At 41.3% G+C, this 25839-nt stretch overlaps 1 long non-coding RNA gene across 3 annotated transcripts; it reads left to right on the plus strand.

The window, feature by feature from the left end:
* On the plus strand, positions 1-24991 carry LOC148001361 (uncharacterized). Of its 3 annotated transcripts, XR_015637450.1 has the most exons (6): positions 5-269; positions 5240-5349; positions 11515-11649; positions 13303-13442; positions 15735-15789; positions 23673-24193. It is a non-coding gene; the product is annotated as an uncharacterized LOC148001361 (long non-coding RNA). The 3 variants fall into 3 exon arrangements; XR_015637452.1 differs by lacking the exon at positions 5240-5349 and having other exon boundaries at positions 1-269; positions 13308-13442; positions 23673-23900; XR_015637451.1 differs by lacking the exon at positions 5240-5349 and having other exon boundaries at positions 11-269; positions 23673-24991.
* The last annotated feature ends 848 nt before the right edge of the window (positions 24992-25839 follow it).

Raw genomic sequence — 25839 nt, forward strand, 5'->3', positions numbered from 1 at the left:
ATTCTGTAGGAGAGCAGTGAAGGCATGGGAGGGCGGTCAGGAAGTGCTCACTAGCACAAAGCTAATAAATGGTAGGGTAAGGCTTTAAACTGAGCTACTCCTGACTCCAGAGTCTACGCACCCAATAATCAGCTAGGCGGTCTACCTGACAGCATCTAATTCAGGATATTTCGTGGACAGAGATGATCGAACTTGGAAATTCCAGGGGTTTAATTCTTGAAGGCTGCTTATCTGAAGAGTAGAGCCAGCCATGAGGCATGAGAAACAAGGTGAGATGCAAATGGGTGTGAATAGCCTGGTACTTCTGCTTCAAAGCTGTGGTACTAAAAGTGCCCCATTCCTTTTCTAGCCCCTAGTTCATTTGGTCTCAATCTCCCTAATGCTCAGACGCTTTAATACAGTCCCTAGTCTTGTGGTGATCCTCGACCATAAAATTATTCCATTGCTATTTCATAAGTGTAATTTTGCTACTGTTATGAATTATGATGTAAATATCTAGAGGGTCACAACCCACAGGTTGAGAACCACTGCCCTGCTGTCGGATGAGTTTACCTGTCTTAAAGAGGTTCTGGTAAGGTAAGGCACTGCCTACGTGCTGTGCCCTGCACTCCTCTAACTGGGGCTCTGGTACTCTTTCACAACCTCCATATTCATTGTTTTCATTTACTCGGGTGTGGAACTCAAATCACTTTTCAGAGTCCCCCAAAGAATGAGCCACACAGGAGTCCCTGTAAGTAGTGTAGGCTATTATGGTTTAGATATGAAGTACACCCCCAAAGGCTCTCGTTTTTCTTTGACTTGGTCTTTTGAGACAGGGTCGTATGTAAGACAAGCTGACCTGAAGCTTGCTATATAGGAAGGATGACTTAAATCCTTTGCCTCCATCCCTCAAGGACCAGGATGCACTATCATGCTCAGCTCAAGGCTCAGGTATTGATCAAAGATCAGTTCCCCGGGATTTTGGAAAGTTCTAGAATTTTTGGAAGGTAAGACTTGCTAGAGGAAGTAGGTCATTGGGGGAAGGTCCTTGGAGGTGTATTATCCCTACCCTCTTCTTGCCAGTATCTGCTTCTTGTCTGTCACGACGTGAACAGCTTCTGCCACACACTCCCAGTGTCATGTTTAGCTTCACAATGAGCCCAGAAACATAGATCCAAGTGATCCTGTACAGAACTCTCTGAAGCCATGAATCTTCCTTCCATTAGATTGTTTCTGCCACAATCATATGCAAAGGAACTAATACACAGACTATGCTGAAGGTTGTGTAGATGGATGGCAAAGAAGAGCTTGGTGTATTGGCCTCCAGCAAATGGCTTAGTGTTGCTTTTCCAACTCCCTTTGGTGCTAACCTGTCACAGTGAGAGAAGGTATAGATGTACTTTGAGCTCTCCCTTGCACACGTCCTCTTTATTCACATGCTCTCAGATTTTAGCCCCACTGCCCCTCCGATATCTTACACCCCAAGCAAGTCCAACCAAATAACATGGGCTCTCTGCCACCTCCGAGTTCTGCACTCACATATGGGAACTCCATGTACCATCAGGCAGACAAAAGCTTTCCACTTGTTCTATCAGAACCCATGTCTCCATTTTAAAACTCCCCAGACATACATACTCCACAAAACCACTGGTTACTATGTCTATCCCAGTCCTTGGGATTCAATGGGCCCAATCTGGTGGTTACTCTGATTCCCTGGTGTCAGTTAAGGTCTCGGTCTGGAATTTTCACTGAGTCACCATGGGACTGGCTTACGTACTGGCTGTCTGTTGGTGCTGGCTGTCTGCTGAGAGAAGAGCTGCTATACTGGTTGTCACCCATGGGATCTGTTCACTTGCTTTGGCTTCTCATCCCCTCCCAACTGGGCTCCAAGACATCGCAAGCACTTGAACTCAGAAGCTGCAGCCTAAGTGGGGGAGTGTAGAGATTTCTATCATTTCCTATTGGTTAAAGCTGGAGTCAGCTAACGTTGAAAGGAAAGAAGGACGACCTAAATAGCTACCATCAATCCAGCACACCCATTGGGCTATAAGTAGCAAAGTTGTTCATCAAGCACCTGTGCAAAGTACTTGATATATAAAGAGCAGAATGGGATTTTCTGATGCTTTCCACTCCTTTTAATAAAATGTAGACACTGGAAGATTTATAGTGTGGGGAAGGGTGGAAAGTGCAAGCTAGGAATAGATTTAAGTTTTACATCTATATCCAAGTTCTCTCTTTTGCCTAATCGCAGACTTCTAACTCTGAAACAGGGCTGTGTTTACTGGACAGCCTTCCTTATCTCCACTCTACCTGTGGAATATTGGCAGGCCAGCATGGGGGACGGACCCCGGGTCTGCCGGGCTCACAGGCTCAGCATCTCCCTCCTTACACTCCTCTGAGCGTCTCTGTGCCAAGACTCATTTTTCCTGCTTCATTTTTATTGCATGTTAAGTTTACTCCATTCTGAATGGTACATTTTAAACCTGACAGGAAATCAAAAGGCAATATATTTTATGTTGCCTGTAAAAAAAAATGTAATTGTCAGACCCTAGCTAGTCATTAAGCCAAGCCCAAACATTCTCCAGTAGCTATAATGAAAAGGAATAAAGAGGATTCTTTTTAACTGCCTCCACTTCAGCAATAATACACTCAGAAATAACACTGCAAACAGATCCACGGGAAGTAGGGAGAAAATCTACTTTGTGACCCAAGTCATCTCTGTCTAATTAAAACAATCTCATAAGTCTAGACATCGATTATTTAAATTCTTATAAAAGACAGAAAGTAATTTGAACAATAAAAATAATTAAACTTTCCAAATATGTAAGAGTAATTCTTAAGGGAGAAACCACAGCTTCCTTCTCTGGAATATCAATAATCTCCTAGAGAAGAGCACAGCTGGGTTTTAGGCAATTCTGAGAGCATGGAAATTATTTCATTTGGGGTTTACACTCTGTGGTCTCTGATGCCCGTCCAAAACAGTTCTAGTCACTTGTGTGAAGATTTTAATGGGGCAAACCATACCATGGGGTGATCAGTCACCTTGTTTGTGGTTGGTTTAAAATAAGACTCAGTTTTAAAGTAGTTAGATCTATTGATTGCTCCCTTTATGGTTTTCCTTCTATAGCTTTTATGCTTTAGCCAAGACTAGTTGAAAAGTTGCTTACATTTTTCTTCTCATCCTTTAGAATTTCTTTTGGTACAAGAAAGCTTTTAAATATTTTTTTGTATATGTGTGTTTTTCCTGAATGCATCTATATGCACCTTGTATATGTCTTATACCCTCATAGCCAGAAAAAGAGTATCAGATCCCCTGGAAATGGAGCTACTACTTGGGTGCTGTGAATCAAGCCCTGGTTCTTTGGAAGAGAAGGTAGTGCTCTTGATTACTGAGCCATTTCTTCAGAATGTACCTCTGTACGAGTAACTCTTTAACTTATCAATTCCCAGAATTCACTTTAAGATGTTACAGTGAGAATTAATAATATTTTGAATAATCTGTCTTTTGATACATCCTGTGTGTGTGTGTGTGTGTGTGTGTGTGTGTGTGTGTGTGTGTGAGAGAGAGAGAGAGTGCGTTGAGTGTTTTTACCTTATCCATTTGTAGATCTCCCATGGTGTACAGCAGGAAATGGATGTCCCAACTGCCTTTGCAAATAAGGTAGAATCAGATAATTCTGTGTGAAATTTCAGCTTTAAAACCTGAGACGGGGCCACCACACTTCAGAAGGAGCACTGCCCTACATCATATGTTCCAGCTTTGTCTTGCTTAGAGCAGAACGTGCTGCTTTGGGGATACAGAGGTGGCCTTCCAGGGAAGGCTCATTAGGACTCTCCTGCACCCTAATCTGGTCTTTGTCCCTGACTATACCAGTTACCAGACCTGACGCTTGTCTTTCTTAGCAAGGTCAGGGCTACCATATCCTTTAGTAATTTAGTAAATTCCATTTCCGTTTATAAGAACTAAAAAAGTCTGCAGCCAAGAACACTAATAAACATTGGCTGAGGTAAGTAAAGAATATATTTGTTTGCAAATGGCTGCTAATTGTTCCTACGTGAATGGTTGAATGATAGTCTGTGCGCTACCCCCCTCCCGCCATTAACTGGAAAGAACATCTTATTTTCTTAAACAGAGGTTGGTTTGGTTGCTCTTGATTGTGTTTGATTGATCAACAGTCAGTTGAATTGCTTGGGAAAGGAAGCAGCACAGACGCCCGCAAACCTTGTTTTGGGGCATGCCAGTGAGTCTCTGCTTTCTAAATCTGCCCACAGAGTACTGTGTCCCTGCCCTGACTGCTATTCATATCATTTAAAGTAATGTAATTTTTACATTCTGAGTCACCGCTCCAATATTTTTTTCTGAAACAATGCAAGTAAGAAAGTGTCTAACTACACATGAAACTCAAGAAGGATGACCAAAATGTGAATGCTTCACTCCTTTTTTAAAAGGGGAACAAGAATACCCTTGGCAGGGAGTAGGGAGGCAAAGTTTAGAACAGAGGCAGAAGGAACACCCATTCAGAGCCTCCCCACATGAGGCCCATACATATACAGCCACCAAACTGGATGAAGCAAAGAAGTGCAGGCTGACAGAAACCGGATGTAGATCTCTCCCGAGAGACACAGCCAGAATATTGCAAATACTTAGGCGAATGCCAGCAGCAAACCACTGAACTGAGAACGGGACCCCTGTTGAAGGAATCAGAGAAAGGACTGAAAGAGCTTGAAGGGGCTCGAGACCCCATATGAACAACAATGCCAACCAATCAGAGCTTCCAGGGACTAAGCCACTACCTAAAGACTATACATAGACTGACCCTGGGCTCCAACTGCATAGGTAGCAATGAATAGCCTAGTAAGAGCACCAGTGGAAGGGGAAGCCCTTGGTCCTGCCAATGCTGGAGCCCCAGTAAACGGGATTCTTGAGCGGAGGGCGGTAATGGGGGGAGGATTGGGAGGGGAACACCCATATAGAATGGGAGGGGGAGGGGTTAGGGGGATGTTGGCATGGAAACCAGGAAAGGGAATAACATTTGAAATGTAAATAAGAAATACCCAATTTAATAATAATGGGGGGAAGAAAGAAAGAAAGTGTCTAACTTTCTCTGTACCTCAGTCAGGCACACAACCTGACCACAGTTAGAGGGTCTGTTACTTAGTGGTTTGGGGGTATGTGTGACAAAAAGAACCTTTCTATTATTCAGATACATAATGTAGTCTTGTCTCTCTGCTATTGTCTCTCTGTCTGTCTGTCTCTCAGTCTGTCTGTGTAAAAAGCAGGTTCAAATTCCAGTTGGAACATTAAGTGGCTGAGAGATCTTGGCTAGCAGACTCTGCATATAGAATGGAAATCACACCAGAGTATTGACGGTATGTTATTTGGTTACAGCAGCCTAGGTTGCCAGTGAGAGCAAGGGGATGGGGGTGGGGAGGAGAAATAACAGAAAGTTACTCTCTCTCACACTTGTGGAAGTCACAAATCTAAAATCAGTCTTGGTGGGAATGGGTTCCTCTGAAAGGTCCAAGAGAGACTTTGTTCCATGCCTGATATTAGCTTCTAGGAGAAATTCTTTGGGCTTCAGACACATTGCAACCTCTGCTCCATCTACATACCAGCCATGTGTCCCTGCCAGTTCTTGCAAAACCATCAACCACTGGAGGGTAGATCTTCCCCTAAATACAGGATGATCTTACCACATGATCATTGATTCAGTCATATCTGTAAAGGTTCTATTTCCAAACAAGGTCACATGCTATGGTCCTTAGTAGACATGGATTTTGGGAGACAAAATTTTAGTCCATTGCAAAGGACAAGGAAGATTAAAGACTGGAGTCGCTGAGGTCCCTACCTGACTCCTGTATTCTTGTCTGGATGCATGGCAAACCAAGAACACTGAGTCAGAGCCCGGGGTTAAATGAGGGGAACAAGAAACTAGGCTCATCAAAGAAGAGGGAGATGGCAAAGAGGAAATTTGGGGGCATTCAAAACACTAATTAGAATAGCAGGGAACTTGGAGAAATAAAAACTAATGAAGGACCAAGAAAGGTGGGGCTTACCTTATTCTCCTTCTTCCATGAGAACTAATCCTGGTCAAGTAAATCAAGTCCCAGCCTCTTGGACTCCACAGGAGCCACATTGTTCACTGCAGACAGCACTTAAGTGGATGCTGACCAGTCATTTCCCATCCCCACTAGCAGCTGGAATCTTGAACTTGTTTCCCATCACATGTCTCTATCATCCCTGAAAAGCTCTAACACTGGCCTTGCAGATAAGCCCTCCCTGCTACCTCTAATCTCAGGAACCTCCTACATTCATCTATTCCACCAACATTCCCCACTTGAAGCAAACCCCCTACTCACCTACTCTTTAGGCCTCCTGGCTTGAGGTTGGCCCACTGCCCGTGGACTGCTCGAGACTGAACAGCTCGTTTTAGTGCTTTGCATCCATGTCCTCTCCTCTGGCTCCTTTCCTGAGAGATCTCTTCCACCCTTATCCCCATCCTTGAGCTAAAGTAGATGTAACTCAGCTCTAATTCTCAGGTGGACATATGACTTGGACTTGGCCAATCAGTTATATTTCCCTGACATTATGAAGTAGACATTTCAACAGCCAGAGTCAATGATAAATAATTGGGATTTTGCTGGGACTTTCTGGAAAGCAGGTATCTGTAACTCTGTTTGAGCACTGATCTAAAGTACCTGGCAGCATCTTACTACCAGAGTGAGACTGAGACTAAACCACACAGGAGATTAGAATGTAGAGATGCTGGCTTCGGTGGCATCCTCTGAGTCTCTGGATAAAGCCATTTTGGCAGTCAGAATATTGTTAGACATTCCAATTTTATAAAGTAACAATTTTCCTTTGTCTTCTAGGTAATTTGATTTTATTTCATGAAATTCAACTATTCTTTACTAATGGACTTGATCCTATCTAGCCCAGAATCAAAACATTGCCAAAGTGTAGGATCACCAGTATCCAGGGTTTCTTATGGCTTTAATTTTGTTATGGACTACTTTGACACTTGGGAATGTCTTGATGTATTAAGAATTTGTTACTCTTTTACCTGACCATAATCTGATACCTTACCATTTCTCTACAAAGGGATTTCTCTTACTGATTTGGCTGTTAAAGAAGGGATATATGGCCCAGGTTTTGAGATTCAATTCTTCCATCATCCAGAAATGAACAGAAAAATGTAAGGAAGATGAGTGTTCATAGCAGAAATGACCATTTGAATCCAGTGGTCATGGGAGCAGTTGTGGCTTAGCCAGAAAGTTCATCCTCAGGATCAGCACTGAAGGATGACAGACTTCTAGGGACAGATTATCTTCTGGGGAAAATTCCTATGTCAGAGGAATGACATCAAAGAAGTCAGAGCCTTTCACTAGATTCTCTTGACAACAATGATACAACCACTTATATTAAGATAAATAACTCTGGCTGATGGAATGAATGTCAAGAACATTTCTTTGTAGCTAGGCAAAGTTCACTATCAGATGATACTCTGGGGAGTGGCCTTCCATGGTGACTCAGAGTCTTCCTCCAAGTGACTATCATCTTTGGACCTTTATTCCAGGATGCCCAGCTAGGGAAGAAAATAGCAAGGGATTTGACAATGTGTTTCAGGGTTCTCCAGAGGAATAGAACTAGTGAACTGTGTGTATCAATTGACAAAGATTTGTTTTAGGGACTTGGCTCCTGCGACTATGAAGACTTGAATCTTATTCCCTTAAAGACTAGGATGTTGACACCCGCAGATCCCGGCCCGCAGCAGCTCTCTGCTCCCAAACCCCGTGGGAGAGAGACCTCACCGCCTGATCAGGTGGGCACTCCTGAGGCTGCAGAGCGGAGGAGACCACCAACACTGCTCACCCCTGCCCACATCCCTGGCCCAAGAGGCAACTGTATAAGGCCTCTGGGTTCCCGTAGGGGAGGGCCCGGGAGCGGCAGGACCCCTGCGCCTGAGACACCGCCAGAACCTGAAGGAAACAGACCGGATAAACAGTTCTCTGCACCCAAATCCCGTGGGAGGGAGAGCTAAACCTTCAGAGAGGCAGACACGCCTGGGAAACCAGAAGAGACTGCACTCTGTGCACATCCAGACGCCAGAGGAAAACACCAAACGTCATCTGGAACCCTGGTGCACGGAGGCTCCCGGAAAGAGCGGCGCAGATCTTCCCGGTTGCTGCCACAGCGGAGAGGACTTAGGCAGTACCCCACGAGCAAACTTGAGCCTTGGAACCATAGGTAGGACCAACTTTTCCCCTGCAAGAAACCTGCCTGGTGAACTCAAGACACAGGCCCACAGGAACAGCTGAAGACCTGTAGAGAGGAAAAACTACACATCCGAAAGCAGAACACTCTGTCCCCATAACTGGCTGAAAGAAAACAGGAAAACAGGTCTACAGCACTCCTGACACACAGGCTTATAGGACAGTCTAGCCACGGTCAGAAATAGCAGAACAAAGTAACACTAGAGATAATCTGATGGCGAGAGGCAAGCGCAGGAACCCAAGCAACAGAAACCAAGACTACATGGCATCATCGGAGCCCAATTCTCCCACCAAAGCAAACACGGAATATCCAAACACACCAGAAAAGCAAGATCTAGTTTCAAAATCATATTTGATCATGATGCTGGAGGACTTCAAGAAAGACATAAAGAACTCCCTTAGAGAACAAGTAGAAGCCTACAGAGAGGAATCGCAAAAATCCCTGAAAGAATTCCAGGAAAACACAATCAAACAGTTGAAGGAATTAAAAATGGAAATAGAAGCAATCAAGAAAGAACACATGGAAACAACCCTGGACATAGAAAATCAAAAGAAAAGACAAGGAGCTGTAGATACAAGCTTCACCAACAGAATACAAGAGATGGAAGAGAGAATCTCGGGAGCAGAAGATTCCATAGAAATCATTGACTCAACTGTCAAAGATAATGTAAAGCAGAAAAAGCTACTGGTCCAAAACATACAGGAAATCCAGGACTCAATGAGAAGATCAAACCTAAGGATAATAGGTATAGAAGAGAGTGAAGACTCCCAGCTCAAAGGACCAGTAAATATCTTCAACAAAATCATAGAAGAAAACTTCCCTAACCTAAAAAAAGAGATACCCATAGGCATACAAGAAGCCTACAGAACTCCAAATAGATTGGACCAGAAAAGAAACACCTCCCGTCACATAATTGTCAAAACACCAAACGCACAAAATAAAGAAAGAATATTAAAAGCAGTAAGGGAAAAAGGTCAAGTAACATATAAAGGCAGACCTATCAGAATCACACCAGACTTCTCGCCAGAAACTATGAAGGCCAGAAGATCCTGGACAGATGTCATACAGACCCTAAGAGAACACAAATGCCAGCCCAGGTTACTGTATCCTGCAAAACTCTCAATTAACATAGATGGAGAAACCAAGATATTCCATGACAAAACCAAATTTACACAAGATCTTTCTACAAATCCAGCACTACAAAGGATAATGAAGGGTAAAGCCCAACATAAGGAGGCAATCTATACCCTAGAAGAAGCAAGAAACTAATCATCTTGGCAACAAAACAAAGAGAAGAAAAGCACACAAACATAACCTCACATCCAAATATGAATATAACAGTAAGCAATAATCACTATTCCTTAATATCTCTCAATATCAATGGCCTCAACTCCCCAATAAAAAGACATAGATTAACAAACTGGATATGCAATGAGGACCCTGCATTCTGCTGCCTACAGGAAACACACCTCAGAGACAAAGACAGACACTACCTCAGAGTGAAAGGCTGGAAAACAACTTTCCAAGCAAATGGTCGGAAGAAGCAAGCTGGAGTAGCCATTCTAATATCAAATAAAATCAATTTTCAATTAAAAGTCATCAAAAAAGATAAGGAAGGACACTTCATATTCATCAAAGGAAAAATCCACCAAGATGAACTCTCAATCCTCATCTTCGGTTGGTTTATATACAAGTGTGCAATTTCTAGGCTTGAAAGTAAAATGATGCTATCTGGTGCTGGATAGAGGGGGCTTATTTTTTATTATGGCAGCTTGCTATTTTTGTAACATGGTGATTTGGTTGAACACAATAAAGTACAGTAGTAACTGATCTCCCCTTCTTCCTGGATGAGTGAGGAGATGATTAAATGTTGATGTCAGCATCCTTGAGCATATTCAGATGAGCTTCTGCTTCTGTTGAAAAGGATGCTGTGTTTGATTGTGGTCCGAAGCTTTGAAGCACTACTTGGCATCTCCTTCCTTGGAGGTCTCACTGTTTAAACATAACAGATTTGATAGCTTGTTGGTAAGGTGAGGTCCAGCTTGTCTCCACTAGGTCATCTTCATGTGAATCCGGTGGTTATACGGTTTTGTTCTAGGGATATTTCATTTTTTTAATAACGGTCTTAGCTGACATTCATGGAGAGAATGAATCCTTAGAACTGTGCCACTAGTGAAAGGAAATCCTGTCTAGAGTATGTTTCTTTACAAAGCTGTGTCACACCATCCTTTGGGCCCTCTGCTGGAAAAGTAGAATCAAGTCTCAAATAATGCCTTTTAAATTGTATCCTCTAGTATTATAGATGTAGGACAGTACTGTATCATACCTCTGTGGATGTAAAATAGCTTGTACCTGCTTTATGATACGTAGTAGTGACCGTGCTTTATCAGAGCTGTTTTTAATGATGTTGCTCAGAATGTTTTCTTTCCAGATGATGATTGAGAAGCTAATTTAAAAAAAATGGTGCCAGGTACCACAAGAGTAACAGAACTGTGCTGTTTTCTCGGGTTTTGTTTTTTTACTTTTTTTTTTTTAATGGAGTGTGCTGGATGTCTCTACAGTTTTGTTCAGAACCTGGAAAAGCTGTTGCTGCTGTTGATGCATAACACACTGCTATTATTGGTCTTTTTATATAAATATAAATATATATATACAGATATATAATTTGAATTTTTTGAAACTTTAGCTGTGCTGTCAACTTTGGAAAAAAGTATCCCCGTTTACTGTGTTGAGTTGGCACTGTACAGAAATTAACAGCCATATAGGTCTAGAAATGTTGAACTTAAGTTTTTTTTTCCATTTGTACAGGGGTAACACACTGTATTAAATATGTAAGGTCTTATCTACGTGGGTTTGATTACAAAAACTAATAAAGTATTCTCTAAATTAAAAAAAAAGAAAGTATAAACTGGTTTATTAACCACAAAATAAGTGAAATTTTATTCCGTGTTACGCATGAGCTAGAATGAGATACGTGAATTTTAATAAAGTCTTGATATACCAAAAAAAAAAAAGTTTAGACATACTGTATCTACACAGCTAAGGCTTAAGCAGCCAACAAGCATTTCTCTAACTGACATGTTTACAAAGGTGTCCTGTGAAAAAATAAACTAAAAAGTCAGAAATTTTGCTAGTTCAACACTCTGGGTACAAGTAGTTGAAATGACTGATCTTCTCTGTCAGAGTGAGTATTTCCTCCCGATGCACTGCAGTGTCGGCAATCAATGTTGTCTCTTTTCTCTTGATCCATCTAATTCCAGATACCTGATCTAACTGAAGCGGTGATTTGAAATATTGCTGCATTCACTGGCCATTTCAGTATAGAAAGAACTGGAAATGATATCTAAAAGGAGAAGACCAAACTGAGCAAAGCATACTCTAGCTAATGCTGCAAGGTAACATGGTGATCAACATAGTTGGTTCCTGACAGACCTGTGTTTCATCTGTGGATGTCTAAAAGATATAACACTGTGAAAATCTACATATTCTTAGAGATGTAACATTCCTCCTCTGTTCACTGTGAGGATAAAATTAAATTGATCATGCAATAGTCGTAGTGGGAACTATGTCAAACTAATAACCATACATGATAGCAATTGTTATTTGGACTCTCTTCTTGATGCTGTTCTTTCACAGCAAGTCTGTTATCAATTAGTATTCAAAATATAACTGAAAAGAATGCCTCTACTGAAAACAGTTGCTTATCTAAAACCTCATAGAATACATATTCTATGAAACTCCACATGACTTTTCCTCTTCTTCTCCTTCTCCTTCTTCCTCTTCCTCTTCCTCCTCCTCCTCCTCTTCTTCTTCTTCCTCTTCCTCTAACTCTTCCTCTTCCTCTTCTTCTTCCTCTTCTTCCTCTACCTCTTCCTCTTCTTCTTCTTCTTTTTCTTCTCCTCCTCCTCCTTCTTCTTCATTCTTCCTCTTCCTCCGCCTCCCTCCTCCCCTCCTCCTCTTCTTGCTCTCTCTCTCTCTCTCTCTCTCTCTCTCTCTCTCTCTCTCTCACACACACACACACACACACACACACACACACACACACACACACACACACTTGCCCTTTCTTAGAAGATCTAGGGTAAGGCAAGCCTCAAATTCCTTATGTATGATAAAATCTTATCCTGAGTCCTGGGATGAACAGCTCAAGTCATTATATCTGGTTAAGTTATAGAAGAATGTATATCAGTGCCTTGTACATGCTAGGGATGCATTGTTCTGAAGTTTATCTCCAGCCCCCATCCACTTCCTAAAGCACAACATTTTCTAGCTTTAAATTGTTGAGGCAGCATCTCATGAACATTATGTTGGTTTTAATTTTACTGTGTAATTGAAAATGACCTTGAATTTCTGTTCTTTGCGTCCCTACTTCTCGAATGCTGGAAGTACAGCTGTGTGCTGCCACACTGAGTGTTTTCTTTCTTCCTTGCCAGAAAAATAATAGTTAACAATTCATCTAATGTACAAGACATGTGGAGGAGGAGCTGTGACTCAAGATATTTGAGACACACACACACACACACACACACTAATATCACAGCTCTGTCTATATGTTCAATTTTCACAGGTAAAGACACTGTATGCCATGTACAAAATACCCATGCAAATTAATTTTAGCTAACAAACCAGTCAAGCATTTTGCTCCTTCCATTTCTAATTTGTTTGGCATGCTAATCACTATACCACAGCTCCTTGACAACTGTTTTGTCTTGCAAATTCACAGATGCACACTCAGTGTAGTGGCAGTTGACCAGGAGAGATTTTGCTAAAGTGTGTGTTGTTTTGTTATATCCAGGTTCCTTTAATTAAAATTTCAGACCTATGATATATCCTTATGGAAAGCTGCACTTTGTTTACACTGAAAATACTATCTTTTAGAAATATTAAGGGTTGATGCTGAAAAGATGGTTTAGTCAACAAAGGGCTTGCCACACTACATCAAGACCTGAGTTTGAGCACCAGAAACCATGTGCTGCAGCTTGATTTCTATTACTAGGATAAAACATCATAACCAATTACAACTTAATACAGAAACACTTTGTCTTAAGATTAGATCATCATAAGGGAAAGTGAAGGCAGAAACTTGAAGATAGAAACCAAAGCTGCCACGAAGAAACACTGTTTAATTGTTTGTTATCCATGGCATTCTCAGCCTGCTATCTTCTACAACCGAAGACAAACTGCCAAGGTGAGGCCCCACAATATTCCTAACTCCAATACTCAATCTTTACAAGGAAAAGGCCTAGGAACCAGTCTTTTGGGAACATTTTTGTCAGAAGCCATAGTAGGAGGTATGCTTCAGATTATAATCTGCAACAGTTTTGCTTTATAGGCGAAGCCCAAGAGAATTCATTTTAGGAAAGATTCCTGATATTAATATATGTTTCTTGTTATTATTAAACATATATAGCAATCATTAGGTACTAGCCCACCCTTTTTGAGCAGATAGCTGCAGATCTATGAAGATGTACTCTCTTGCAGTGATGCTATATAGACAAATAGATGACTTCTTAATTCTTAAGGATGATCCTACAAGAATTACTGAAATATCAGTGATTATTAAGCTCTCTTAATAGTAGTACTGCTAGTAGATCCCTTTCTGATAGTCAAAACTGCAATGAGAATTCTGTCGGTCTCCCATGTGTCACCAAGTAATTGATTCTTAGACAGTAACCATACTTTCTATTACTCAGAACACATTCCAAGAGATTGTTAAAACAATTAACTAAGGTCACGTAAAGGGAACTTGTGGAGGGCCGTCCTCACATTCTCCATTGTAAGATGGCGCCGACATCCGGCAGGATGCACCTAATAAAAGGGCAATACGCAAGCGCCTGATAAATTCCTCACTCCGGGGGACACGTATGCTGTGGTACGTCATCTGGCACATCTGGCAGCGACCAGCCAGAGAGTGACACGTCCTAGGCGAGGATAGTTTCCTATATAAGGGAAAGACCTTTCCCTCACTCGGGGTCTCCGTATTGTAAGCTTGTGCTCTCACTCTCAAGATGCATTAAAGCTATTTCTGCAGAAGTAAAAAAAAAAAAAAAGACTAGGATGTTAAAGACTTAATATTCAAACTAGAAATACTAGGAACTGGTAGACCATTAAGGAGGTAGTTTCTAGAAGGTCCTTGGGTCATTTAAGAGATGAGTCAAATGGAGAATGGGCTCAGACTCCAATCTCCCTACCTGGCTCCCATGTACCCCTACCGCTGCTGCCCAAAGCACTGACATCATTAAATGATGAATCCAGAACCTGCCAAGTGAGGCTAAGTGAGATTTTTGTATTTAAAAGGTAGATATCTCAGCCATTTCATTATAGCAATGGAGGGCTCATCGACACCCTGAAGGATGGGCCAGAAATCTGAAGACAAGGTGAGGGTCAGCATTACACTTTCAACCTGAAGTTATCACTAGGCAGAATAATGTAGTTTATTGTCAAACCTACAAGTGGCAGATATTATTGTGGATCACATTCCATTGCCCATAACCTATGATAAGACCCCAGTCTGTCATCAAGAGAATCCCATGTATATAATACTCCTCATATCTGAGAAAAGGAAATAGGGCTGATAAAGTTTTGCCTAGGCTCTGACACAGTGGGTTTTCAATATGCATCATCCTGTCTAGAATGACCCATCCAGAAAGTATTGAGACCAAGAGAAAGGAAAGTCCAGCAAACTTCTAATGAGCCCAGTGAGGCTGCCTGGAGGGTGAGCTGGGACCACAGAGCAGAACTCTACCACCATCAGGAACCCCCTTTTTGTGATTAAACTAATATTGAGCCTCACCTCACAGCCTATGCTAAATACTCATTTTGTATGGTGAAAAATCACCAGAATAGCCAAATACTGTTTTAAAGATACAGTTCCCAATTCTTGGTACCTTTTAAGAACTAACTTTGGCACAGCGATATGTGGCAAGGAGTCAAGGGGGTGTATACAAAGTACTGCTATTGAAGAATAAAAATATGGTGGTTAGAAAACGTAAGACTTAAGACAAAATGCACTATTGCTGAACACCAGTTCTTACAAAGAGAGAGGCATAATGGGCGCACACGTTTGCATGGGTGTGAGCTCACAGTGGAGTTTACACCCAGGGCCTCGGTTACTGTTCTTCCAGAGGATCCAAGTCTGACTCCCAACACCCACACTAGGCAGCTCACAACCACCTGTAACTCCAGGAGATCTGACACTTCTTTCTGGCCTCTGTAGACACACTGGTATGGTAGCACACTCGCATGTGTGTGTAACACGCACAGACAGACACAGACAGAGACAGAGACAGATCTTGAAATTGAGACTTATTAGACACTATGACAGCCAGAGTATTCAGCATTTTATAGGAGCTTAGACTTGATGTTTTCTAGGAAAAAAACATTTAAAACAAGACAGGAAGTCTGTGAAGTGCTCATGGTCTCTGACTTCATGTGATCACAATATTATAAGATTGATTCTTTTACTGTTAACATTTTACAGGTGAGGAAAATGACGTCATGGCTGATTTGATAACTTGTTCAAAGTCTCACAATAAGTACTACTGCTTGGCTTTGAACCCAGAAATATGATTGCAGACCTAACACATCAACCTCATGGTACATATAATGTGTAGTAAGATTCTGTTACAGTGCTGCTTCAGAGTATATAAGAGGGAACCTGATTTGAAATTATATGGATATGTATCTCTGGGTGTATTTATATAAGGGGGAGTGCATGGGTCATGAGATCATGAGGGGATCACGAGAGTGGAAGGAGAGATCTCTGAGGAGGCAGTAACTAGAGAAACAATGGAGCACATGTATTAGGAAATCAGAGAGGGACAAGTTGTGGGAGAAACAGAACAAGGTGGAGTCAGGAGGGGAGCAGGGAAGACCAGTGTGGGAGACTAACCGATAAGAACAAAGATGTAACGGCAGGTAGGTGGATATGAAGATGCCCTAATGAAGCACATTGACCTTTTAAAAAGTCACTCAAAATTAAATGATTAATTAAACTAGCTATGAAACCGTGTTGGAGTTACTTCCAATTAGAAAATTAAAATTAAGTTCCTATTTGACAACACACAGGGAAATGTAAACTAAAAGGGTTCAAAGTGTATTGGAGAAGACAACAGCTTTTACTGGAGGAACTTTTCCCAACCAAGAAATGAAACCAAAGAAATCAAGAAGACAGACAGAAAAACCTGACAAATGTGGCACCCGAAAGAACTCTTGTGTTTGGTAGATTAGAGTGGAATGAGTTATCACAGGATGCAGAGTCCTTATGAAAGCAGGAAGTCCAAGTCACCTAGTAGAGATATGGCCACATGGTTGAGCAAGGCAGTTCATGGCAGAAAGATTTGTGGTTAATGACTATTAACAAGCTGCAAACCTTCACAGTAGTGAAAGGGGTTGACTTTAAGCAGCATTGGGGAGTCTGCTTTCTGACTGTTGCTTCATCAAAACATGCAGAATGGATTTACTCCAATGTAGGAAAGCTCCTAAGGTATGGGCACTGTCTGCATTTTAGTGACTGGCCCAACCTTTGGGGGCCATTATTTAATAATAATGTCTATCAACTCAAGGATGTGTGCAACCTGTAACCTAGAAATTCTACGTGTAGAAATTGAAACTTCAAACATACTAGCACCAATAGTAATAGTAATGTAAATATATTTAGTGATGTGTTCTTTAAAGTCATAAAGAAAAGCAGATACAATCTAAGGAAGCATAAATTAGGGGGTGGTTAAACAAGTTGCTCTATGGCCAAACTGCGAAGCTCTGTGTAACATCTCGAGCAAATGAGGTCATGCTATATCAATTAATCTCGAAAATGTCTGTCATAGATTCTAAAATGAAATCAGATCATTATGCAACTGGGCAAAAATGTTCCCTAAAGGAATGAAAACAAGAGGAATCGAGGAGCAGTCTGGGACAGGATGCTTCTGGTTTCTGCCTACACCTAGAGCTGACCCTGTGCTACAGCTCTCTGTATCCAGATCCCGCTGGGAGAGAGCTGGTCTCGCAGCAGTGCTGACATACAGGCTTATAGGAGGTACAAGCCACTGTCAGAGACAGCAAGACCAGCTAACACCTGAGATAAGCAGATTGTGAGAGGCAAGGGCAAGAACCTAAGCAACAGAATCCAAGGCCATTTGGCATCATCAGAACCCAGTTCCCCCACCACAGCAAGCCCTGGACAACACAACAGAAAAGCAAGATTTTAATTTAAAAATCAGAGGACTTTAAGAAGGACATAAAAAGAAATACAGGACAACACAGGTAAACAGGAAGAAGCCCTTAAAAATGAAACACAAAAATCAGCCAAGCAGGCAAAGGAATTGAGTAAAGCAATCCAGGATCTAAAAGTGGAAATAGAAACAATAAGGAAATCACAAAGGGAGACAACACTGGAGATAGAAAACCCGGGAAAGAGATCAGGAGTTGGACACAAACATTACCAACAGAATACAAGAGACAATAGAGAGAATCTCAGGAGCAGAAGATGCCATAGAAAACATTGACACAACCATCAAAGAAAATGCAAAATTCAAAAAGCTCCTAACCCAAAACATCCAGGAAATCCATGACACAATGAGAAGATCAAAGCTAAGGATAATAGGTATAGAAGAGAGTGAAGACTCCCAACTTAAAAAGCCAGTAAATATTTTCAACAAAATTATAGAAGAAAACTTAAAGAAGGAGATGCCATTAAACATACAAGAAGCCTATAGAACTCCAAAGAGATTGGACCAGAAAAGAAACTCCTTCCGTCACATAATAGGCAAAACACCAAATGCACAAAACAAAGAAAATATAAAAAGCAATAAGGGGAAAACGTCAAGTAACATATAAAGGCAGACCTATCAGAATTATACCAGACTTCTCAACAGATACTATAAAAGCTAGAAGATCCTGGGCAGATGTCATACAGACCCTAAGAGAACAGAAATGCCAGCCCAGGCTACTATATTCAGCAAAACTCTCAATTAACAAACATGGAGAAACCAAGATATTCCATGACAAAACCAAATTTACATGATATCTTTCCACAAATCCGCCCTACAAAGGATAATAGATGGAAAACTCCAACACAAGGAGGGAAACTACACCCTATAAAAAGCAAGAAAGTAATCTCCTTGCAACAAAACCAAAGGAAGAAAGACACACAAACATAATTCCACCTCTAACAACAACAACAACAACAAAAAAAAACAGGAAACAACAATCATTGGTCCTAAATATCTCTCAACATCAAAAGACTCGATTCCCCAATAAAAAGACATACGCTAACAGACTGGATACTGAAAGAGGACCCAGCATTTTGCTGCATACAGGAAACACACATCAGGACAAAGACAGATACTACCTCAGAGTAAAAGGCTGGAAAACAATTTTCCAAGCAAATGGTCCTAATAAACAAGCTGGAATAGCCATTCTAATATTGAATAAAATCAACTTTCAACCAAACGTTATCAAGAAAAGATAAGGGAGGATATCTCATATTCTCAAAGGAAAAATCCACCACAATGAATTCTCAATTCTGAATATCTATGCTCCAAATGCAAGGGCACCTACATTCATAAAAGAAACCTTACTAAAGCTCAAAGCACACATTGTACCTCACACAATAATAGTGGGAGATTTCAACACCTCACTCTCATCAGCGCACAGATCATAGAAACAGAAACTAAACAGAGGGAGAGAAAAAATAACAGAAGCTATGAACCAAATGGATTTAACAGATATCTATAGAATATTTAATCCTAATACAAAAGAACATACCTTCTTCTCAGTACCTCATGGTACCTTCACCAAAATTGACCAAATAATCACTAATAAAAAAGGCCTCAACAGATACAGGAAAATGGAAATAATTCCATGCATCATTTCAGATCACCATGGACTAAGATTGGTCTTCAATAACAACAAAAATGACAGAAAGCCCACATATACATTGAAGCTAAACAATGCTCTACTCAATGATAACTTGGTCAAGGAAGAAGTAAAGAAAGAAAATAAAGGCTTTTTAGAATTTAATGAAAATGAAGGCACAACATTCTTATGGGACACAATGAAAGCAGTGCTAAGAGGAAAACTCATAGCTCTGAAGGCCCCCAAAAAGAAAATGGAGAGAGCATACACTAGCAGCTTGACAGAATACCTAAAAGCTCTAGAACAAAAAGAAGCAAATACACCCAAGAGGAGTACAGCAGGAAATAATCAAACTCATGGCTGACATCAACCAAGTAGAAACAAAAAGAACTATACAAAGAATCAACAAAACTAGGAGCTGGTCCTTTGAGAAAATCAATAAGATAGATTAACCCTTAGCCAGACTCACCAGAGGGCACAGAGAAAGTATCCAAATTAACAAAATCAGAAATGAAAAAGGAGACATAACAACAGAAACTGAGGAAATTCAAAAATTCATCAGATCCTTCCACAAAAGCCTATACTCAACAAAACTGGAATATAGATGAAATGGACAATTTTCTAGATAGATACTAGGTAACTAAGTTAAATCAGGATCAGATAAAACATCTAAACAGCTCCATAACTCCTAGAGAAATAGAAGCAGTCACTAAAAGTCTCCCAACCAAAAAAAGCCCAGGACCAGATAAGTTTAGTGCAGAATTCTATCAGACCTTCATAGAAGACCTAATACCAATACTGTCCAAACTATTCCACAAAATAGAAACAGAGAACACTACCCAAATCCTTCTATGAAGCCACAATTATGCTTATACCTAAGCCACACAAAGACCCAACAAAGAAAGAGAACTTTAGACCAATTTCCCTTATGAATATGAATGCAAAATACTCAGCAACATCACAAACTGAATCCAAGAACACGTGAAAACCATCATCCAACATGACCAAAGCTTCATCCCAGGTATGCAGGGATGGTTCAATATACAGAAATCTATCAACATAATCTACTATATAAACAAACTCAAAGGGAAAAAAAACATGATCATTTCATTAGATACTGAGAAAGCATTTGACAAAATTCAACACCCCTTCATATTAAAAGTCTTGGAAAGATCAGGAATTCAAGGCCCATACCTAAACATTGTAAAATCAATATACAGTGAACCAGTAGTCAACATCAAACTAAATGGAGAGAAATTTGAAGCAATCCCACTAAAATCAGGGACTAGACTGCCTACTCTCGCCCTACTTATTCAATATAGTACTCAAAGTCCTAGCCAGAGCAATCAGACAACAAAGGGAGGTCAAAAGGGATACAAATTGGAAAGGAAGAAGTCAAAATATCACTATTGCTGATGATAGGATAATATACTTAAGTGACTCCAAAAGTTCCACCAGAGAACTACTAAACCTGATAAACAACTTCAGCAAAGTGGCTGGATATAAAATTAACTCAAACGAATCAGTAGCCTTCCTCTACTCAAAGGATAAACAGGCTGAGAAAGAAATTAGGGAAATGACACCTTTCATAATAGACACAAATAACATAAAATACCTTGGTGTGACTCTAATTAAGCAAGTGAAAGATTAGTATGACAAGAACTTCAACTGTCTGAAGAAAGAAATTGAAGATCTCAGAAGATGGAAAGATCTCCTATGCTCATGGATTGGCAGGATTAATATTGTAAAAATGGCCATCTTGCCAAAAGCAATCTACAGATTCAGTGCAATCCCCATCAAAATTCCAACTCAATTCTTCATAGAGTTAGAAAGAGCAATTTGCAAATTCTTTTGGAAAAACAAAAAACTCAGGATAGCGAAAACTATTCTCAACAATAAAAGAACTTCTGGCGGAATCACCATCCCTGACCTCAAGCTGTATTACAGAGCAATAGTGATCAAAAACTGTATGGTATTGATCTGGAGACTGGCAGGTAGATCAGTGGAATAGAATTGAAGACCCAGAAATGAACCCACACACCTAGGGTAACTTGATCTTTGACAAAGATGCTAAAACCATCCAGTGGAAAACAACATTTTCAACAAAAGGTGCTGGTTCAACTGGAGGTCAGCATGCATACGAATGCAAATTGATCCATTCTGATTGCCCTGTTCAAAGCTGAAGTTCAAGTGGATCAAGGACCTCCACATAAAACCACTCAAACTAATAGAAGAAAAAGTGGGGAAGAGCCTCAAACACATGGGCACTGGGGAAACTTTCCTGAAGAGAACATGAATGGTTTATGCTCTAAAGAGTCAACAAATGGGACCTCATAAAATTGCAAAGCTTCTGTAAGGTGAAGGACACTGTCATTAGGACAAAATGGCAACCAACAGTTTGGGAAATATTGTAAAATATTTACAATCCTACATCCAATAAAGGTCTAATATCCAATATACACAAAGAACTCAAGAAGTTAGACTCCAGAGAATCAAATAACCCTGTTAAAAATGGGGTACAGTGCTGAAAAATTCTCAATGAGGAATATTGAATGACTGAGAAACACCTAGAGAAATGTTCAACATTCTTAGTCATGAGGGAAATGCAAATGAAAACAACCCTGAGATTTCACGGTCCACCTCACACCAGTGAGAATGGCTAAGATCAAAAACTCAGGTGACAGCAGATGTTGGCGAGGATGTGGAGAAAGAGGAACACTCCTCCATTGTTGGTGGGATTGCAGACTGGTACGACCATTCTGGAAATCAGCCTGGAGGTTCCTCAGAAAATTGGACATTGAACTACCTGAGGACCCAGCTATATCTTGGGCATATACCCAAAAGATGCCCCAACATATAAAAAAGACACGTGCTCCACTATGTTCATCGCAGCCTTATTATAAATAAGCCAGAAGCTGGAAAGAACTCAGATGTCTCTCAACAGAAGAATGGATACAGAAAATGTACATTTAAACAGTGGAGAACTACTTAGTTATTAAAAACAATGACTTCATGAAATTCATAGGCAAATGGATAGAACTAGAAAATACCATCCTGACTGAGGTAATCCAATCACACACACACACACACACACACACACACACACACACACACACACACACACAAACCAACCAACAAACAAACAAACAACCTTCCCCCACACACATGGTATGCACTCACTAATAAGTGGATATTAGCCCAAAAGCTTGGACGCAATCCCCAGATCACATGAAGCTCAAGAAGAAGGACAACCGGGCTGGGGATTTAGCTCAGTGGTAGAGCGCTTACCTAGGAAGCACAAGGCCCTGGGTTCAGTCCCCAGCTCCGAAAAAAAGAACCAAAAAAAAAAAAGGACAACCAAAGTGCAGATGCTTCAGTCCTTCTTAGAAGGGGAACAAAACTATTCATAGGGGGAAATACAGAGACAAAGTTTGGAGCAGAGACTGAAAGAAAGGCCATCCAGAGACTGCCACACCTGGGGATCCAGCCCATATACAAACAGCCACCAAATCCAGATCATATTGCTGATGCCAAGAAGTACTTGCTGACAGGAACCTGATATAGCTGTTTCCTGAGAGGCTCTGCCAGAGCCTGAAAAATACAGAGTTGGATGCTTGTGGCCAACTACTGAATTGAGAATGTGGTCCACAATGGGGGAGTTACAGAATGGATTGAAGGAGCTGAAGGGGTTTGCAACTTCATAAGAACAGCAATACCAGTCAACCAGAGCTCCCAAAGACTAAACCACCATCCAAAGAGTACACATGGACAGACCCATGGCTCCAGTTGCATATGTAGCAGAGGATGGCCTTGTTGGGCACCAATGGAAGAAGTGCTTGGTCCTGCCAAGGCTTGATATCCCAGTGTAGGGGAATGTCAGGGCTGGGAGGCGGGAAGGGGTGGGTAGATGGGTGCAGGAACACCCCCATAGAAGCAGGGAGAGGGGGTATGGGATGAGGGTGTATGGACGGGAAACTCGGAAAGGGGATAACATTTGTATTGTAAATAAAAAATACATAATAATAAAAAGGAATGTAAATAGATTGAACAGGGATACAATGTGTGTGTGTGTGTGTGTGTGTGTGTGTGTGTGTGTGTATTGGTTGATACTGTTGTTCTTCCTATGGAGTTGCAAACCCCTTCAGCTCCTTCAGTCCTTTCTCTAACTCCTCCATTGGGGCCCCCATGCTTAGTCCAATGGTTAGCTGTAAGCATCCTCATCTGTATCAGTAAGGCTCTGGGCACAGATGGAGACCGGAAGGGTCCTGTCCAAGGCCGCCCTGCGACTCCCTATTGTATCTTTTCAAAGAAGATTTTTCAATTCAGGGCATTAATGGTGATTACCTCTGGAGAGCTGTACTGGAAAGGCTGGGTACCAAAAGACAGAATCATGCCTTTTTCAATTGTATGTTATTATTTAAAATTTTCAGTAGGTATTAATTTTGTGAGAACAAAAATCATTAAGAGGAAAAACAATAGCAAAAAGCAAAAGTAATAGTCGGAAAACATCACCAGTGTCCTAGGCTTTTACTGATTTTTCTTTAATCTCTGTCTTTATGAGCAGACTGAATAGCAAAGACTATTTTGAAGCGGAACACTCCCAATCAACCGGCCTAGTGGCATTTATCTAAAGTACTCAGGGAATGGGAAGATACAGCTGCAAAGCCATTAACTGCTATCTGCTCCACCCCTTCGGAAGGACAAAAAGAAGGCATTAGAAGATGACAAAAAGCCACTCTGCTCAAAATGAAAGAAAGGGTGGACATCAGTATTAAAGCCCGTGCTGGTTCAACTCTGCTCTTGTGGTGCAAAGGCATTAGAGTGGGACCTGCAAGAGTTAAAAATGCACCCGTTGAAAACACGTGAAGCCAGTAACTGGGTGTCATAATGTCCCCTTCAGGCTTTTCAGTCCCACTCAGCAACAGGACATTCTGGTCCTTTAAAAGTTGTCTTGTGGTTGTCAAACATCCTTCATCTTGGAGGCAGCCAAGCTGGGTCACAGCTCCTCCTTGAACATGGGAGGTCCAATCAGGGACTAGTTAGCATGAGCGATCCAGTTTGCCCAGAAAAATCAGTAAAGATAAAAAGCTGGCTTTGCTGGCTGAAAGCTCTAGCCAAGTGACAGTCTTTGTGACTTTTAATAAGCTCTGCGTGTTGCATGAATTCCACATTCACTTGCCTCTGGTCTCCTTTGTTTCTAAGGCCCCTCTCTCAGGCTCCTTGTCCAATAAAAGATCTCCAGGCTGCGCTCAAGGTGAATTTTCGTTGGCCTAGAAGAGGTCACTGTGGAATCATCAAGTAATTGAACTTCACAAGGACCTCACACCTGAGATGGAAACGTTGGCTCAGATAAGCATTAACACGACACCATCCGAGTAAGTAAGCAATGTCTACTACAATCACATCAGCTTTCTCATAGGCACGGGTGACATGAATGGCTTGCCACATGGAATTACTGTAAGAAACACTCTGAAAACAAGCACTTGGAATTCAGAAAGTACAATTCAAGTGTGATACATCAATGATACTGTGTTCCTTAAGTAAGAGGAAGAGGACGAATGAAAGAAAGAAATAGAGAAAGAAAGCGAATTCAGAAAAAGGCATGTTATTCAAAAGAGAAGTAAACACAGCAACAGGAAAAAATCAACCTGGGCCGCAAATGGAAATGAAGGAGAGTTGGAGAGATGGTCCATCAGGTAAAAATGCTACTGCCAAGCTAGACAACCTGAGTTTGAACCCCAGGATATACATGGTGGGAAGAGAGGACAGACTAACCTACGCATGCACGCGCACACACACACACACACACACACACACACACGCCATATGCTTCCGTATGTTCCACTACATGTAAGTAATTCCTTAAAAGGAGAAATAAATGAGCTTTTTACAAAGGAAGATACAAAGAGGACACCCTACACAGACACCGGAAGGATCAATGGTTGCTAGGGACTGGAGGTAAGGAGAGGTTGGGCAGGATAGAGGATTCTAGGGCAGTGCTGAGGCTCCGAGAGATGCTGTGATGACAGACACATGTCCAGATTCACAGCATCCAAAATGAGAGTGAACTTTGATGACAATGATGAGTTGTGGATGGTGATGATGTATCTTATAAGCCCATCATTATAAGAAATCTACCTGTTGGGAGGTGTTAGCGGTTTGGATTTTTTTGTTTGTTTGCTTTTGTTTGGGTTTTTGGTTTTTGGTTTTTTTCTCTAAACTCTGCCCCACAGTTACCTGGCAACAGCCAGGTGTTCCTGACTCACTACAAAAGGAGCTGCTTGGCTCCTCTCTCTCTCTCTCTCTCTCTCTCTCTCTCTCTCTCTCTCTCTCTCCTCCTCCTCCTCCTCTTCCTCCTCCTCCTCCTCCTCCTCTTCCTCCTCCACCCCCTGTGCGTGTGTGTGTGTGTGTGTGTGTGTGTGTGTGTGTGTGTGTGTGTGTCTTTCTCTGTCTCTACTACCCTCTCACTCCCCTCCCCACGCCCTGAATAAACTCTATTCTATACTATACCATCATGTGGCTGGTGCCTCAGGGAGAAGCAATGCCTCAGCATGGGTCCTCAAAGGCACCCCCTTCCCCCACATCCACCAAACATATTCTTTATTTTTATAAAACACAACTGCTGGGGGGATTAATAATGGAGGAGGCTTTTCGAGGAACCCCAGTACCCCTCCCTCTCCTTTGCTGTGAACCTAAAGCCACTCTCAATTAAGAACCAAAAAGAATGAAGG

Source organism: Rattus norvegicus, chromosome 14, assembly GCF_021556685.1.
Source record: "Rattus norvegicus strain SHRSP/BbbUtx chromosome 14, alternate assembly SHRSP_T2T, whole genome shotgun sequence".
NCBI classification, from domain to species: domain Eukaryota; kingdom Metazoa; phylum Chordata; class Mammalia; order Rodentia; family Muridae; genus Rattus; species Rattus norvegicus.